Genomic DNA, 16,344 nt, shown 5'->3' with positions numbered 1-16,344 from the left:
TTACGAGGCTTTGTTTGCTTCACAGAAACCCCTACACGTAAATACATATGTTACCCAACTAGATGCCATCGCTCGTCTTTTGGCCTTTAAGTGCCACAAAAATCTGTGCAGAGATCGGTTCGATGAACTTTTGGTCCTCGTTGGCAGCATTCTGCCGAAAGGGCACCTCTTGCCGCAAAACTTCTACTATTCGACCAAATTGCTCAGTGACCTCAAGATGTCATCTCAACAGATACACGCTTGTCCGAAGGGATGCATGCTATTCAGAGACGAGCATGCTAACACAAATTACTGCATCCATTGCAATAGCTCTAGGTACTTTGAGGTTGACACCAATGGTGATGGTCAGAAGAGGCAGACCACGGTTGCCAAGAATATCCTCCGCTATCTTCCAGTCCTATCGAGGATCCAGCGGCTCTTCATGACCGAGGATACTGCCCAGCAGATGAGGTGGGCTGTAGAAGGGATCAGATCAGGCAGTGGCAAGATGATACATCCGCCGGATGGTACTGCATGGAAGAACTTTGTCAAGAAATATCCCCTGAATGTCGGTGACCCGAGGAGCGTAGCAATTGCGATATCAACCGATGGGTTCAATCCATATGGTATGTCGGCTGCGGTATACAGTTGTTGGCCAGTGTTTGTTATTCCCCTGAACCTACCCCCTGGCGTCTGCATGAGATCAGAGTACATGTTTGTGTTGATGATAATCCCAGGACCGAAAACCCGGGTAAGAACATGAACGTGTATCTGGAACCACTGATTGATGACTTGCTTCTTGGTTGGGAAGATCGCGGGATCCGAACTTATGATGCAGCAAAGAATGAACACTTCGATATGTATGTCTGGTACCACACGTCCCTGCATGACTTGCCAGCATGTGCTTTGTAACATATAGCTTGCAAGATGCAACGTTTGCCATCGATATTAAGTTTCCATCAGGGCAGAGAGGCTCGCATTTCCGACGAGGGAAACAAGCAGATATACAACTGTCACAAGGTACAACTGCTGGGCATCAGCACAAGCATGTTTAAAAGAAAACACAAAAGAAAAAAAGGTCGACAAGGTTGGATCAACGAAAACGAAGATGCCCTATAGCCGCTGTGCCCTCCAGAGAATTCCCACCACGCTCCTAGCACATTGAAGCCCTGCGTACCAAGCATCACCTCCAAGAAGGGATGCGACGACGACGATGATGCTGCTGCCCGGACTAATCCTGGGGTTTCCTCCAGTACGCGCAGGGACAAGGGAGGAAGGGTTCACCCAACGCCCTTCAGGAAGGGGAGATGGCGCCCGCAGGCGTCACCGCGTCGGTGTCGGCCAGACCGACAGTGATTTCTCCCGACCCTCGCAACCCTGCCCCAGACCCTTCATCGTGCTCCACTAGACACACCGCTCACCAACTTGCGCCACCACGGCCATAGGGAAACCATCGCCGTCTAACCACGACCAATGAACCGAAGCCAGCAGGACCAAGAAGGATCCCAAAACCGAGGAATGTCGAGGTATTGGACACGCTGGAGGGAACCACCTCCACCGCCAGCGGTGGTACCAGTCCATGTTGGAGATATGCCCAAGAGGCAATAATAAAAGTGGTTATTATATATCTTTGTGTTTATGATAAATGTTTATATACCATGCTATAATTGTATTAACCGAAACATTGATACATGTGTGTTATGTAAACAACAATGAGTCCCTAGTAAGCCTCTTAACTAGCTTGTTGATTAATAGATGATCATAGTTTCATGATGATGAACATTGGATGTTATTAATAACAAGGTTATATCATTATATGAATGATGTAATGGACACACCCAATTAAGCGTAGCATAAGATCACGTCATTAAGTTTTTCGCTATAAGCTTTCGATACATAGTTACCTAGTCCTTTCGACCATGAGATCATGTAAATCACTTATACCTGAAAGGTACTTTGATTACATCAAACGCCACTGCGTAAATGGGTGGTTATAAAGGTGGGATTAAGTATCCGGAAAGTATGAGTTGAGGCATATGGATCAACAGTGGGATTTGTCCATCCCGATGACGGATAGATATACTCTGGACCCTCTCGGTGGAATGTCGTCTAAATAGCTTGCAAGCATATGAATGGTTCATAAGAGACCACATACCACAGTATGAGTAAAGAGTACTTGTCAGGAGACGAGGTTGAACAAGGTATAGAGATACCGATGATCAAACCTCGGACAAGTAAAAATATCGCGTGACAAAGGGAATCGGTATCGTATGTGAACGGTCATTCGATCACTTAGTCATCGTTGAATATGTGGGAGCCATTATGGATCTCCAGATCCCGCTATTGGTTATTGGTCGGAGAGAGGTCTCAACCATGTCTACATAGTTCGCGAACCGTAGGGTGACACACTTAAGGTTTGATGTCGTATTAGTAGATATTGAATATATGGAATGGAGTTCGAAATTTTGTTCAGAGTCTCGGATGGGATCCAGGACATCACGAGGAGTTCCGGAATGGTCCGAAGAATAAGATTCATATATAGGAAGTCATTTTATAAGTTTGAAAATGATCCGGTGCATTTATGGAAGGTTCTAGAAGGTTCTAGAAAAGTCCAGAATAAATCACTATGGAAGGCGGAGTCCCGGAGGGACTCCACCAAGCTTGGCCGGCCATCCCTAGAGGGGTGGAGTCCCAGGTGGACTCCACCAAGGTGGCCGGCCACCCCCTCCCAAGGAAAGGTGGGAATCCCACCTCAAGTGGGAATCCCACCTTGGGTAGGTTTCATGTCATATGGAAGGTTTTGGTTTGGGGTCTTCTTCGAAGACTTGTAGACCAACTCTTGGGTGTTCCACCTATATAATGAGGGACAAGGGGAGGGGGCCGGCCACCTCAAGCCATAGCTTGGCCGCATAACCTAAGTGGCCGGCCACCCCTCTCCCAAACCCTAGCCGCCCCTCCTCCTACACCTCTCCCGCAAACGCTTAGCGAAGCTCCGCCGGAGATCTCCATCGACACCGCCACCACGCCGTCGTGCTGCCGGGATTCAAGGAGGATCTACTACTTCCGCTGCCAGCTGGAACGGGGAGAAGGACGTCGTCTTCATCAACACCGAACGTGTGACCGAGTACGGAGGTGTGATACGTCTCCAACGTATCGATAATTTCTTATGTTCCATGCTTGTTTTATGATGATACACACATGTTTTATACATACTTTATGTCATATTTATGCATTTTCCGGCACTAACCTATTAACAAGATGCCGAAGAGCCAGTTGCTGTTTTCTGTTGTTTTTGGTTTCAGAAATCCTAGCAAGGAAATATTCTCGGAATTGGACGAAATCAACGCCCAAGATCTTATTTTTCCACGAAGCTTCCAGAAGTCCGAAAGGGAAACGAAGTGGGGCGACGAGGCAACGCCACAATAGGGCGGCGCGGCCCACCCCCTAGCCACGCGGCCCTGTTGTGTGGGCCCCTTGCGTCGCCCCTAAACCTACCCTTCCGCCTATAAGAAGCCTTCGTCGATAATAACTCCAGTACCGAGAGCCACGATACGGAAAACCTTCCAGAGACGCCGCCGCCGCCAATCCCATCTCGGGGGTTTCAGGAGATCGCCTCCGGCACCCTGCCGGAGAGGGGAATCATCTCCCGGAGGACTCTTCATCGCCATGGTCGCCTCCGAAGTGATGTGTGAGTAGTTCACCCCTGGACTATGGGTCCATAGCAGTAGCTAGATGGTTGTCTTCTCCTCATTGTGCTATCATTGTTCGATCTTGTGAGCTGCCTAACATGATCAAGATCATCTATTTTTAATGCTACATGTTGCGTTTGTTGGGATCCGATGAATATGGAATGCTATGTTATGTTGATTATCAATCTATCATATATGTGTTGTTTATGATCTTGCATGCTCTCCGTTATTAGTAGAGGCTCTGGCCAAGTCGTTACTTGTAAATCCAAGAGGGAGTATTTATGCTCGATAGTGGGTTCATGCCTCCATTAAATCTGGGACAGTGACAGAAAGTTCTAAGGTTGTGGATGTGCTGTTGCCACTAGGGATGAAACATCAATGCTATGTCTAAGGATATTTGTGTTGATTACATTACGGACCATACTTAATGCAATTGTCCGTTGTTTGCAACTTAATACTGAAGGGGTGCGGACGCTAACCCGAAGGTGGACTTTTTAGGCATAGATGCATGCTGGATAGCGGTCTATGTACTTTGTCGTAATGCCCAATTGAATTTCACACTACTCATCATAACATGTATGTGCATTGTCATGCCATCTTTATTTGTCAATTTCCCAACTGTAATTTGTTCACCCAACATGCTATTTCTTATGGGAGAGATGATACGTCCAATTTGCATCACTATTTTATATCATAATTTGCTGTTATTCATTGATATATTTCATATTTGGAGATGATACTTATGTTATTTCATCTGTTTTGCATGTTTCATAATTATTGGAGGATCGCGCACCGGAGTCAGGATTCTGCTGGAAAAGGCGCCGTCAGAATGCAATATTTCGGAAGATCAACAATTGACGAAAGTTATATGAAAAATCCTATTTTTCCAGAAGATCACGAGAGCCAGAAGGAGGAGCCGAGGAGGGCCACCATGGGCCCCCCTCATAGGCCGGCGCGGGCCCTACCCTGGCCGCGCCGCCTTGTGGGGAGGGGGCCCACAGCCCCCTCTGGCCTCCTCTCCTTCGCGTATTTCTTCGTCCCGAAAACCTAAGCTCCAAGGAGTAAGTCACGAAGAGTCACAGCCGCCTTTGCGGGGCGGAGAACACCAGAGAGAAAAGAGCTCTCCGGCAGGCTGAGATCCGCCGGGGAAATTCCCTCCCGGAGGGGGAAATCGACGCCATCGTCATCGCCATCGAGCTGGACATCATCTCCATCACCATCATCATCATCTCCATCATCATCACCGCTGTCTCCACCGCTGCACATCGTCACCGCTGTAACAATTTGGGTTTGATCTTGATTGTTTGATAGGGGAAACTCTCCCGGTGTTGATTTATACTTGTTATTGATGCTATTGAGTGAAACCGTTGGACCAAGGTTTATGTTCAGATTTTTATTCATCATCATATCACCTCTGATCATGTTCCATATGATGTCTCGTGAGTAGTTCGTTTAGTTCTTGAGGACATGGGTGAAGTCTAAATGTTAGTAGTGAAGTATGGTTGAGTAATATTCAATGTTATGATATTTAAGTTGTGGTGTTATTCTTCTAGTGGTGTCACGTGAACGTCTACTACATGACACTTCACCTTTATGGGCCTAGGGGAATGCATCTTGTACTCGTTTGCCAATTACGGGGTTGCCGGAGTGACAGAAACCTGAACCCCCGTTGGTATATCGATGCAGGAGGGATAGCAGGATCTCAGAGTTTAAGGCTATGGTTAGATTTATCTTAATTACTTTCTTGTAGTTGCAGATGCTTGCAAGGGGTATAATCACAAGTATGTATTAGTCCTAGGAAGGGCGGTACATTAGCATAGGTTCACCCACACAACACTTATCAAAACAATGAAGATTAATTAGCCGTATGTAGCGAAAGCACTAGACTAAAATCCTGTGTGTCCTCGAGAACGTTTGGTCATTATAAGTAAACAAACCGGCTTGTCCTTTGTGCTAAAAAGGATTGGGCCACTCGCTGCAATTGTTACTCTCGCACTTTACTTACTCGTACTTTATTCATCTGCTACATCAAAACCCCCTGAATACTTGTCTGTGAGCATTTACAGTGAATCCTTCACCGAAACTGCTTGTCAACACCTTCTGCTCCTCGTTGGGATCGACATTCTTACTTATCGAAAATACTACGATACACCCCCTATACTTGTGGGTCATCAAGACTATTTTCTGGCGCCGTTGCCGGGGAGTGAAGCGCTATTGGTAAGTGGAATTGGTAAGGGAAACTTTAACTGTTTGTGCTGATTTTATTTCTGCCTGCTACCATAATTCATCATGGAGAGATCTTCTCTTGAATTTTTATTTGGAAAATCTACTACTACTGCAAAGGTAGTGGATGAGGCGCCAGATGAGGAAGAGATACCGTACAAAATACCTATGAAAATTATTGAACGTGTAGTGGATAACCGTTATACAGGGGATGGAACTGTCCACCCTGGAGATCATTTACTGTTCTTACATGAATTATGTGGTTTATTCAAGTGTGCAGGTATTGCTATGGATGAAGTGAGGAAGAAACTATTCTCTATATCGCTGTCTGGTAAAGCGGCGCATTGGTATAAATTACTGGATAATGGGGATTCTCTTGAATGGAATGATATTGTGCCCCGGTTTTATTCTAAGTTCTATCCTCCAAGTGAAATTCACAAAGAATGGAACCGCATATATAATTTTTGGCCTCATGATGGAGAGAGTATTGCCCAAGCATGGGGGAGATTGAAGTCTTTAATTCTCAAATGCCCCATTCATGAGCTTCCTGGTAATCTTATTATTGATAATTTCTATGCAAGACTTTCTTTTCAAGACAAGACCTTGCTGGATACTTCTTGCTCTGGATCATTTACACGCAACAAAGAAGAGTTTAAAAGGGACCTTCTTAATCGGATCCAGGAGAATACTGAAGGATGGGAGAACGACAAAGATAGAGAATCAGGTATAAATTATGATTATAAATGCATTGAAGCTTTTATGGATACTGATAAATTTCATAATATGAGTGCTACTTATGGTCTTGATTCTCAAGTTGCTGCAAATCTTTATAAATCTTTTGCCTCTCATTATGAATTGCCTAAGAAGAACTTTGATAAGTATCATGAACCGTATAAAGATAAAACTGATTCATCTATAAATAAATGTGTTGTAGTTGAAACTGTTGATCATGTTATTCCTGAAGCTTATATTGAAAAAACTCCTTTCCCTGCTAAAATGAAGGAGTACTCTGTTATAAATAGTGCGGTTCATAAAAGTGAAAAGAAACCTATAGAACCTGAAGAACAAATAAAGGTTGAACCTGCTGTTGCAATAGTTAAAGATCTTGTGACTGAAAATGTGGAGGATGGTCATATTATTTTCTGTGAAGATGCCTCTAATATTGTTTCACATCCTAATAAGTCTAAGAAAGCTAGCGTTCCTATGCTATCTGTTACAATTGGAGATCATCGTTATTATGGTTTATGTGATATTGGTGCAAGTATTAGTGCTATTCCTTATGAGCTTTACATGGAGATTATGCACGAAATTGGTTCTTGTGAACTTGAAGATATTGATGTGGTTATTCGGCTGGCTAATAGAGAAACTATCTCTCCAATTGGTATTGTTAGAGATGTGGAAGTTCTATGTGGTAAGATTAAATATCCTGCTGACTTTTTGGTACTTGGTTCTGCTGCTAGTAAATATTGTCCTATCATTTTTGGTAGACCTTTTCTAAATACTTGTGGAGCTGTTATAGATTGCAAGAAAGAGAAAATTTTGACTAAATTTGCTGGTGAATCTTATGAGTTTAACTTCTCTAAATTTGCCAAAACTCCTTATAAAGCTGATTCGCCTAATAATGATTTTAGAGTTGAACAGTGTGCATCTATTGCTCTTGCTCCTAATAATCCTTTGCAGCAACATTTGGAGAATAGTGAGAGTGAAGTTTTTAGGGAAGAAAGAAATGAGCTTGATGAAATTTTCCTTCGTCAACCTATTCTTAAGCATGATTTACCGGTGGAAGATCTGGGTACGACACCACCACCAAAGGAAGATTCTGTCTTTGATTTAAAACCATTGCCTGATAATCTTAAATATGCTCATATTGATGATAAGAAAATATATCATGTTATTATTAGTTCTAAGCTTTCAGAGTTTGAAGAAGAAAGGTTATTGGAAATACTGAAGAAGCACCGAGGAGCTATTGGTTACACTCTTGATGACTTGAAGGGGATTTCTCCCTCTATTTGCCAACATGCCATTAATATGGAAGATGATTCGAAGCCTGTGGTTGAACATCAGCGTCGTCTAATTCCTAAGATGAAGGATGTGGTAAGAAATGAGGTATTAAGACTTCTTGAAGCTGGTATTATATATCCTATTGCTGATAGTAGATGGGTTAGTCCTGTGCATTGTGTTCCTAAGAAAGGAGGAATGACTGTTGTGCCTAATGATAATGATGAGCTCATACCTCAAAGAGTAGTTGTAGGGTATAGAATGTGCATTGATTATCGAAAAGTAAATAAGGTTACTAAGAAAGATCATTACCCTTTGCCTTTTAGTGATCAAATGTTAGAAAGGTTATCTAAAAATACTCATTTTTGCTTTCTTGATGGTTATTCTGGGTTCTCACAAATTGCTGTTAAAACTAAGGATCAAGAGAAAACCACTTTCACTTGTCCCTATGGAACTTATGCTTATAGACACATGCCTTTTGGTTTATGTAATGCTCCTGCTACTTTTCAAAGATGAATGTCTGCTATTTTTCATGGCTTTTGCGAGAGTATTGTAGAAGTATTCATGGACGATTTTTCCGTCTATGGGAATTCTTTTGATAATTGCTTGCGAAACCTTGATAAAGTTTTGCAGAGATGTGAAGAAACTAACCTTGTTCTTAATTGGGAGAAATGCCACTTTATGGTTAATGAAGGAATTGTATTGGGACATAAAATTTCCGAGAGAGGTATCGAAGTTGATAGAGCTAAAGTTGAAGCAATTGAGAAGATGCCCTATCCTAGGGATGTTAAAGGTATTCGTAGTGTTCTTGGTCATGCTGGGTTTTATAGGAGGTTTATTAAAGACTTCTCCAAGATTTCAAAGCCTCTTACTAATCTTCTTCAAAAAGATGTACCTTTTGTTTTTGATGATGATTGTAAGGAAGCTTTTGAAACTCTAAAGAAAGCCTTAACAACTGCTCCTATAGTTGAACCTCCTGATTGGAACTTACCATTCGAAATTATGTGTGATGCTAGTGATTTTGCTGTAGGTGCTGTTCTTGGACAGCGAGTAGATAAAAAATTGAATGTTATTCATTATGCTAGTAAAACCCTTGATGCTGCTCAAAGAAATTATGCTACTACTGAAAAAGAATTGTTAGCTGTAGTCTTTGCTTGTGATAAGTTTAGATCCTATATTGTTGATTCAAAAGTTACTATTCATACTGGTCATGCTGCAATTAGATACCTTATGCAAAAGAAAGATGCTAAGCCAAGGCTTATTAGATGGGTACTTCTGTTGCAAGAATTTGATTTACATATTGTATATAGGAAAGGTGCTGATAATCCTGTTGCTGATAATTTGTCTAGATTGGAAAATATTGCTTATGATCCTGTTCCTGTTAATGATAGTTTTTCAAATGAACAATTGGCTGTAATAAAGGTGAGCTTGCGAGACAGTCCTTGGTATGCTGATTATGCTAACTTTATTGTTTCCAAGTACTTGCCTCCAACCTTTTCAGCTCAGCAAAGGAGGAAATTCTTTTATGACTTGAGGCATTATTTCTGGGATGACCCACACTTATATAAAGAAGGAGTGGATGGTATTCTACGAAGATGTGTTCCCGAATATGAACAACAAGAGATATTGAGTAAATGTCATGGTAGTGCTTATGGAGGACATCACGCCGGAGATAGAACCGCGCAAAAGGTTCTACAATCAGGTTTTTATTGGCCAACTCTCTTCAAAGATGCAAGGAAGTTTATTTTATCTTGCGATGAATGTCAAAGGGTTGGTAATATCTCCAGACGCAATGAAATGCCTATGAATTATACTCTTGTTATTAAACCATTTGATTGTTGGGGATTTGACTTCATGGGACCTTTTCCCTCTTCAGAAGGTAACACTCATATACTTGTTGCTGTTGATTATGTTACTAAATGGGTGGAAGCCATACCTACAAAAAGTGATGATGGTGAGACCTCTTTAAGAATGCTTTTAGATATTATTTTTCCTCGATTTGGAGTTCCTAGATATATTATGACTGATGGAGGTTCTCATTTTATTCATGGTGGTTTTAGGAAAACTCTTGCTAAATATGGTATTAATCATAGAATTGCTTCCTCTTATCATCCTCAAACTAGTGGGCAAGTAGAATTATCAAATAGAGAGATTAAAGCTATCTTGCAAAAGACTGTTAATAAAACTAGAAAGAATTGGGCTAGTAAATTGAAGGAGGCACTATGGGCTTATAGAACTTCTTATAAAAATCCCATGGGTATGTCACCTTATAAAATGGTTTATGGAAAAGCTTGTCATTTACCTTTAGAACTAGAGCACAAAGCTTATTGGGCTGTAAGAGAACTAAATAAAGATCCTAAACTAGCCGGTAAGAAGAGGTTGCTACAATTGAGTTCTCTAGATGAATGGAGAAGTGAAGCTTATGAAAATGCTAAACTCTTTAAAGAGAAAGTTAAGAAATGGCATGATAGAAGAATTATCAAAATAGAATTTAATATTGGAGATAAAGTCCTATTGTATCGGTCTCGTCTCAGATTCTTTGCAGGGAAATTACTCTCGAAATGGGAAGGACCATATGTTGTTGAGGAGGTGTATCGTTCAGGAGCAGTTAAAATTAGCTCTCTCCAAGGCAATGCCACACAAGTGGTGAATGGACAAAGACTCAAGCATTATATCTCAGGTGATTCTTATAATGTAGATGTTGATGTTATTCGAGTGGAAACACCGGAGGCTTTTATCAAAGGTCAAATTGACAGTCCGCCAGAATTCGACTTTGAATAGGTGACAGTACTGGTAATAAAAGTTCGCGATTTACTTTCCGAACAATATTTTTGCTGTTTTTGGAAAATATGAAAAATTACGAGATCGAAACGGAGTGGAGGAGACGCACGAGGGCGTGCTCCCATAGGCCGGCGCGGGCCCCAGCCTGGCCGCGCCACCCTATGAGGTGGCCACCTCATCGCCCCTCTCCGACTCTGGTTCGACCTGGTACTTTCCTTTTGTCGTGAAAATTCCTGCTATATAATCCCCCGGACCCCTGGAGGTCCGTATATCATTTTCTCGACGTGTTTTGTTTCGAGCTGTTTCTGCCAGGATTTATTTTCAATCTAGGAGCACCATGGCCTCCAACAACAAGGGCAAGGGGCTTTCGGAGGAAGAAGTGAAGAGGGTGTCGACAAAACAAGAGCAACAAGCCATTGGGAGCAAGCAAATCATGGTGGGATCTGTTGACACTCGACGTTCTTTCTCTCATAACTTGCAGGGACCCTTACCACCTGCTCTCAGCCTCGACTCTTTCCCTGTGTTGGAAGAAGCTCTACGGGCTACCGATGAGTTTTGTGATCAATACCGTGCTCTAAGAAGAGAAGTGGAGATACTTCAGGAGGAGAATTACCGACTCCGTAGAATGCTGGAATATTACTCGATTCCCATCACAAGGCCGCCACCGCCAACTTCAGATGATAATGAATCTCTTCGAGTCTTAGTGCAGAACTGCCAAACCGAGAAGCTGAAGCTGAAGGAGATCTGTAAGAATCGCGGGAGGAATTCATCACCACCATCGCCGAAGGAGTAATTCATCATCGGTATTGGAATCCCCTTGGTTTGTTCCAAGCTTGGGGGAGTGCCGCGGTATCACATCATCACTACCTTTTACTTTTTACTATCAAGTGGTGTCATATCATGAGTAGGGAAGTTATCATATAAGATGGGTTGCAGTGTGGAAGTATCTCTCCTTTAGTTGGTTATTTATGTATCCCTTGGTGTGAGTTATCGTTATGAAATATTAATGAGAAGTCTTATCATTTACATATTGCACATCTTATTTTAGTTTGCAATCCCTATTATATGATTGATCTTGTTATTAGTATTGGTATCACTTTGGGAGCATTGAATAAATCTATTTGGTTTTGGCAAACTTAGCATTGGTCAATAGCAATAACACTTTGAGGTCTAAGTAAAAAAGAGAAATGCATGTAGTTGTTTCATTGTCTACCTTTCTTGTTAGCTCATAGCTTATTATTCTGAAGTTAAAATTGTTTGTGCTTACAAGGAAGATGCATGATTGTTTCTATCACATGTATATTTGTTTGTTTCCCTCAACTCTTGTGCTTGCTAATTAACCTTGCTAGCCAAAAACCTGTACTGAGAGGGAATGCTTCTCGTGCATCCAAACCTTAACCCAAACCTATGACATTTGTGTCCACCATAACTAACTACTACATGGTATTTCTTGCCATTCCAAGTAAATACTTCGTGTGCTACCTTTAAACAATTCAAAATTTACTATCTCTTATTTGTGTCAATGTTTTATAGCTCATGAGGAAGTATGTGGTGTTTTATCTTTCAATCTTGTTGGGCAACTTTCACCAATGGACTAGTGGCTTCATCCGCTTATCCAATAATTTTGCAAAAAGAGCTGGCAATGGGATTCCCAGTCCCAAATTAATTAACCTAAATAGACACCCCTCCATGGTATGTGATTGTTGGACGGCACCCAAAGGATTCGGTTAGCCATGGCTTGAGAAAGCAAGGAGGGGAGGGGTGTCATCATAATAAAACTAAAATAAAAAGGCACTCCTTCATGGTATGAGATTATTGGCAGGCACCCGAGGATTCGGTTAGCCATGGTTTGTGAAAGCAAAGGTTGGAAGGAGTGCCAACCCAAAATAAAACTTTATGGGAGCCGCTCTTCGAGAGTTTGTCTGGCAAGGGGGTTAGAGTACCCGCTACCAGTCGTTGACAACAACAAACACCTCTCAAAATGTTACTTTTATTCTCTTTATATGATTTCAAAATTGAAAAATCTCTAGCACATGATTTAATCCCTGCTTCCCTCTGCGAAGGGCCTGTGTTTTATTTTATGTTGAGTCAGTAAACCTATTTCCCTCCATCTCAAGCAAGGATTTGAGTTGTTGTGATCAAACCATTATACTATGATTTACTTCATCATGTCTTTTACTTTTCGTTGTTTAGTACAAGTTTTATCCGAATGAATATAGCTTTGAAAGTTATCAATGATTATGAGAAGATTATTATGATTGAGTATGCAAGTTGTGCCATATAAACTTTAACATGAGAGCGCTGCTCGATAGATAAGTATAACCTGTTAATTGTTCTCTGACCAAGAACGAAGTTTGCCATCACCAACTATGATTTCTTATGCACCTTTATTTGTGATTACCTTATACTTGTTCCAAGTCAAATTATATGAGGAAGTTGTTTACTAGAATATCTTGTGTGAATGAATATGATGCTTCTTGTCCGTATTTTATTTATCGACTCTTCACTCCATAAACATGTGGTCCTGTTTACCGAGTTCAGTTTCGCTTGGGGACAAGCGAAGTCTAAGCTTGGGGGGAGTTGATACGTCCAATTTGCATCACTATTTTATATCATAATTTGCTGTTATTCACTGATATATTTCATATTTGGAGATGATACTTATGTTATTTCATCTGTTTTGCATGTTTCTTAATTATTGGAGGATCGCGCACCGGAGTCAGGATTCTGCTGGAAAAGGCGCCGTCAGAATGCAATATTTCGGAAGATCAACAATTGACAAAAGTTATATGAAAAATCCTATTTTTCCAGAAGATGACGAGAGCCAGAAGGAGGAGCCGAGGAGGGCCACCATGGGCCCCCCTCATAGGCCGGTGCGGGCCCTGCCCTGGCCGCGCCGCCTTGTGGGGAGGGCGCCCATAGCCCCCTCTGGCCTCCTCTCCTTCGCGTATTTTTTTGTCCCGAAAACCTAAGCTCCAGAGAGTAAGTCGCGAAGAGTCACAGCCGCCTCTGCGGGGCGGAGAACACCAGAGAGAAAAGAGCTCTCCGGCAGGCTGAGATCCGCCGGGGAAATTCCCTCCCGGAGGGGGAAATCGACGCCATCATCATTGCCATCGAGCTGGACATCATCTCCATCACCATCATCATCATCTCCATCATCATCACCGCCATCTCCACCGCTGCACATCGTTACCGCTGTAACAATTTGGGTTTGATCTTGATTGTTTGATAGGGGAAACTCTCCCGGTGTTGATTTCTACTTGTTATTGATGCTATTGAGTGAAACCGTTGGACCAAGGTTTATGTTCAGATTGTTATTCATCATCATATCACCTCTGATCATGTTCCATATGATGTCTCGTGAGTAGTTCGTTTAGTTCTTGAGGACATGGGTGAAGTCTAAATGTTAGTAGTGAAGTATGGTTGAGTAATATTCAATGTTATGATATTTAAGTTGTGGTGTTATTCTTCTAGTGGTGTCGCGTGAACGTCTACTACACGACACTTCACCTTTATGGGCCTAGGGGAATGCATCTTGTACTCGTTTGCCAATTGCGGGGTTGCCGGAGTGACAGAAACCTGAACCCCCGTTGGTATATCGATGCAGGAGGGATAGCAGGATCTCAGAGTTTAAGGCTGTGGTTAGATTTATCTTAATTACTTTCTTGTAGTTGCGGATGCTTGCAAGGGGTATAATCACAAGTATGTATTAGTCCTAGGAAGGGCGGTACATTAGCATAAGTTCACCCACACAACACTTATCAAAACAATGAAGATTAATTAGCCGTATGTAGCGAAAGCTCTAGACTAAAATCCCGTGTGTCCTCGAGAACGTTTGGTCATTATAAGTAAACAAACCGGCTTGTCCTTTGTGCTAAAAAGGATTGGGCCACTCGCTGCAATTGTTACTCTCGCACTTTACTTACTCGTACTTTATTCATCTGCTACATCAAAACCCCCTGAATACTTGTCTGTGAGCATTTACAGTGAATCCTTAATCGAAACTGCTTGTCAACACCTTCTGCTCCTCGTTGGGATCGACATTCTTACTTATCGAAAATACTACGATACACCCCCTATACTTGTGGGTCATCAAGACTATTTAGAGACACCACTAGTGAACTGTGGACCCCGGTCCATTCTTTTACATCGAATACAATCTACTGCAATACTCGTTCTACTGTTTTCTGCAAACATCATCTTCCACACTATACATCTAATCCTTTATTACAGCAAGCCGGTGAGATTGACAACCTCACTGTCACGTTGGGGCAAAGTATTTTGGTTGTGTTGTGTAGGTTCCACGTTGGCGCCGGAATCCCTGGTGTTGCGCCGCACTACACTCCGCCGCCATCAACCTTCGACGTGCTTCTTGGCTCCTACTGGTTCAATAAACCTTGGTTTCTTACTGAGGGAAACTTGCCGCTGTACGCATCACACCTTCCTCTTGGGGTTCCCAACGGACGCGTGCTGTACGCGTATCAAGCACATTTTTCTGGTGCCGTTGCCGGGGACGTGAAGGAAAATTACACCACAGAGATTTCTAACTCCCACGTCAATGATGACCCACAAGTATAGGGGATCGCAACAGTCTTCGAGGGAAGTAAAACCCAATTTATTGATTCGACACAAGGGGAGACAAAGAACACTTGGAAGCCTTAACAGCGGAGTTGTCAATTCAGCTGCACCTGGAAACAGACTTGCTCGCAAGAGTTTATCAGTAGTAACAGTTTTATAGCAGTAGCAGTAGTGAAATAACAGCAGCAGAGTAACAAAGACAGCAGTAGTGATTTTAGTAAACAGCAGGATTAAAATACTGTAGGCACGGGGACGAATGAACGGGCGTTGCATGGATGAGAGAAACTCATGTAACAATCATAGCAGGGCATTTGCAGATAATAATAAAACGGTGTCCAAGTACAAAGCAATCAATAGGCATGTGTTCCATATATAGTCGTGCGTGCTCGCAATGAGAAACTTGCACAACATCTTTTGTCCTACCAGTCGGTGGCAGCCGGGCCTCAAGGGAAACTACTGGATATTAAGGTACTCCTTTTAATAGAGTACCGGAGCAAAGCATTAACACTCCGTGAACACATGTGATCCTCACATCGCTACCATTCCCTCCGGTTGTCCCGATTTCTGTCACTTCGGGGCCATCGGTTCCGGACAGCGACATGTGTATACAACTTGCAGGTAAGATCAATAAACAATGAATATCATGATGAAACAATAACATGTTCAGATCTGAGATCATGGCACTCGGGCCCTAGTGACAAGCATTAAGCATAACAAGTTGCAACAATATCATCAAAGTACCAATTACGGACACTAGGCACTATGCCCTAACAATCTTATGCTATTACATGACCAATCTCATCCAATCCCTACCATCCCCTTCGGCCTACAGTGGGGGAATTACTCACATATGGATGGGGGAAACATGGCTGGTTGATGTAGAGGCGTTGGCGGTGATGGCGGCGATGATCTCCTCCAATTCCCCGTCCCGGCGGAGTGCCAGAACGGAGACTTCTGGCTCCCGAGACGGAGTTTCGCGATGTGGCGGCGTTCTGGAGGGTTTCTGGCGACTTCCACTTCTCTTCTTGCATTTTTAGGTCGAGGCCAATAAGTAGTCCAAAGGAGGGCGTCGAAGGCCGGCCGAGGGGGCCACACC

This window comes from Lolium perenne, chromosome 4 (assembly GCF_019359855.2).
Source record: "Lolium perenne isolate Kyuss_39 chromosome 4, Kyuss_2.0, whole genome shotgun sequence".
In the NCBI taxonomy this organism is placed as follows: Eukaryota; Viridiplantae; Streptophyta; class Magnoliopsida; order Poales; family Poaceae; genus Lolium; species Lolium perenne.
This window is presented reverse-complemented; position numbering follows the sequence as displayed.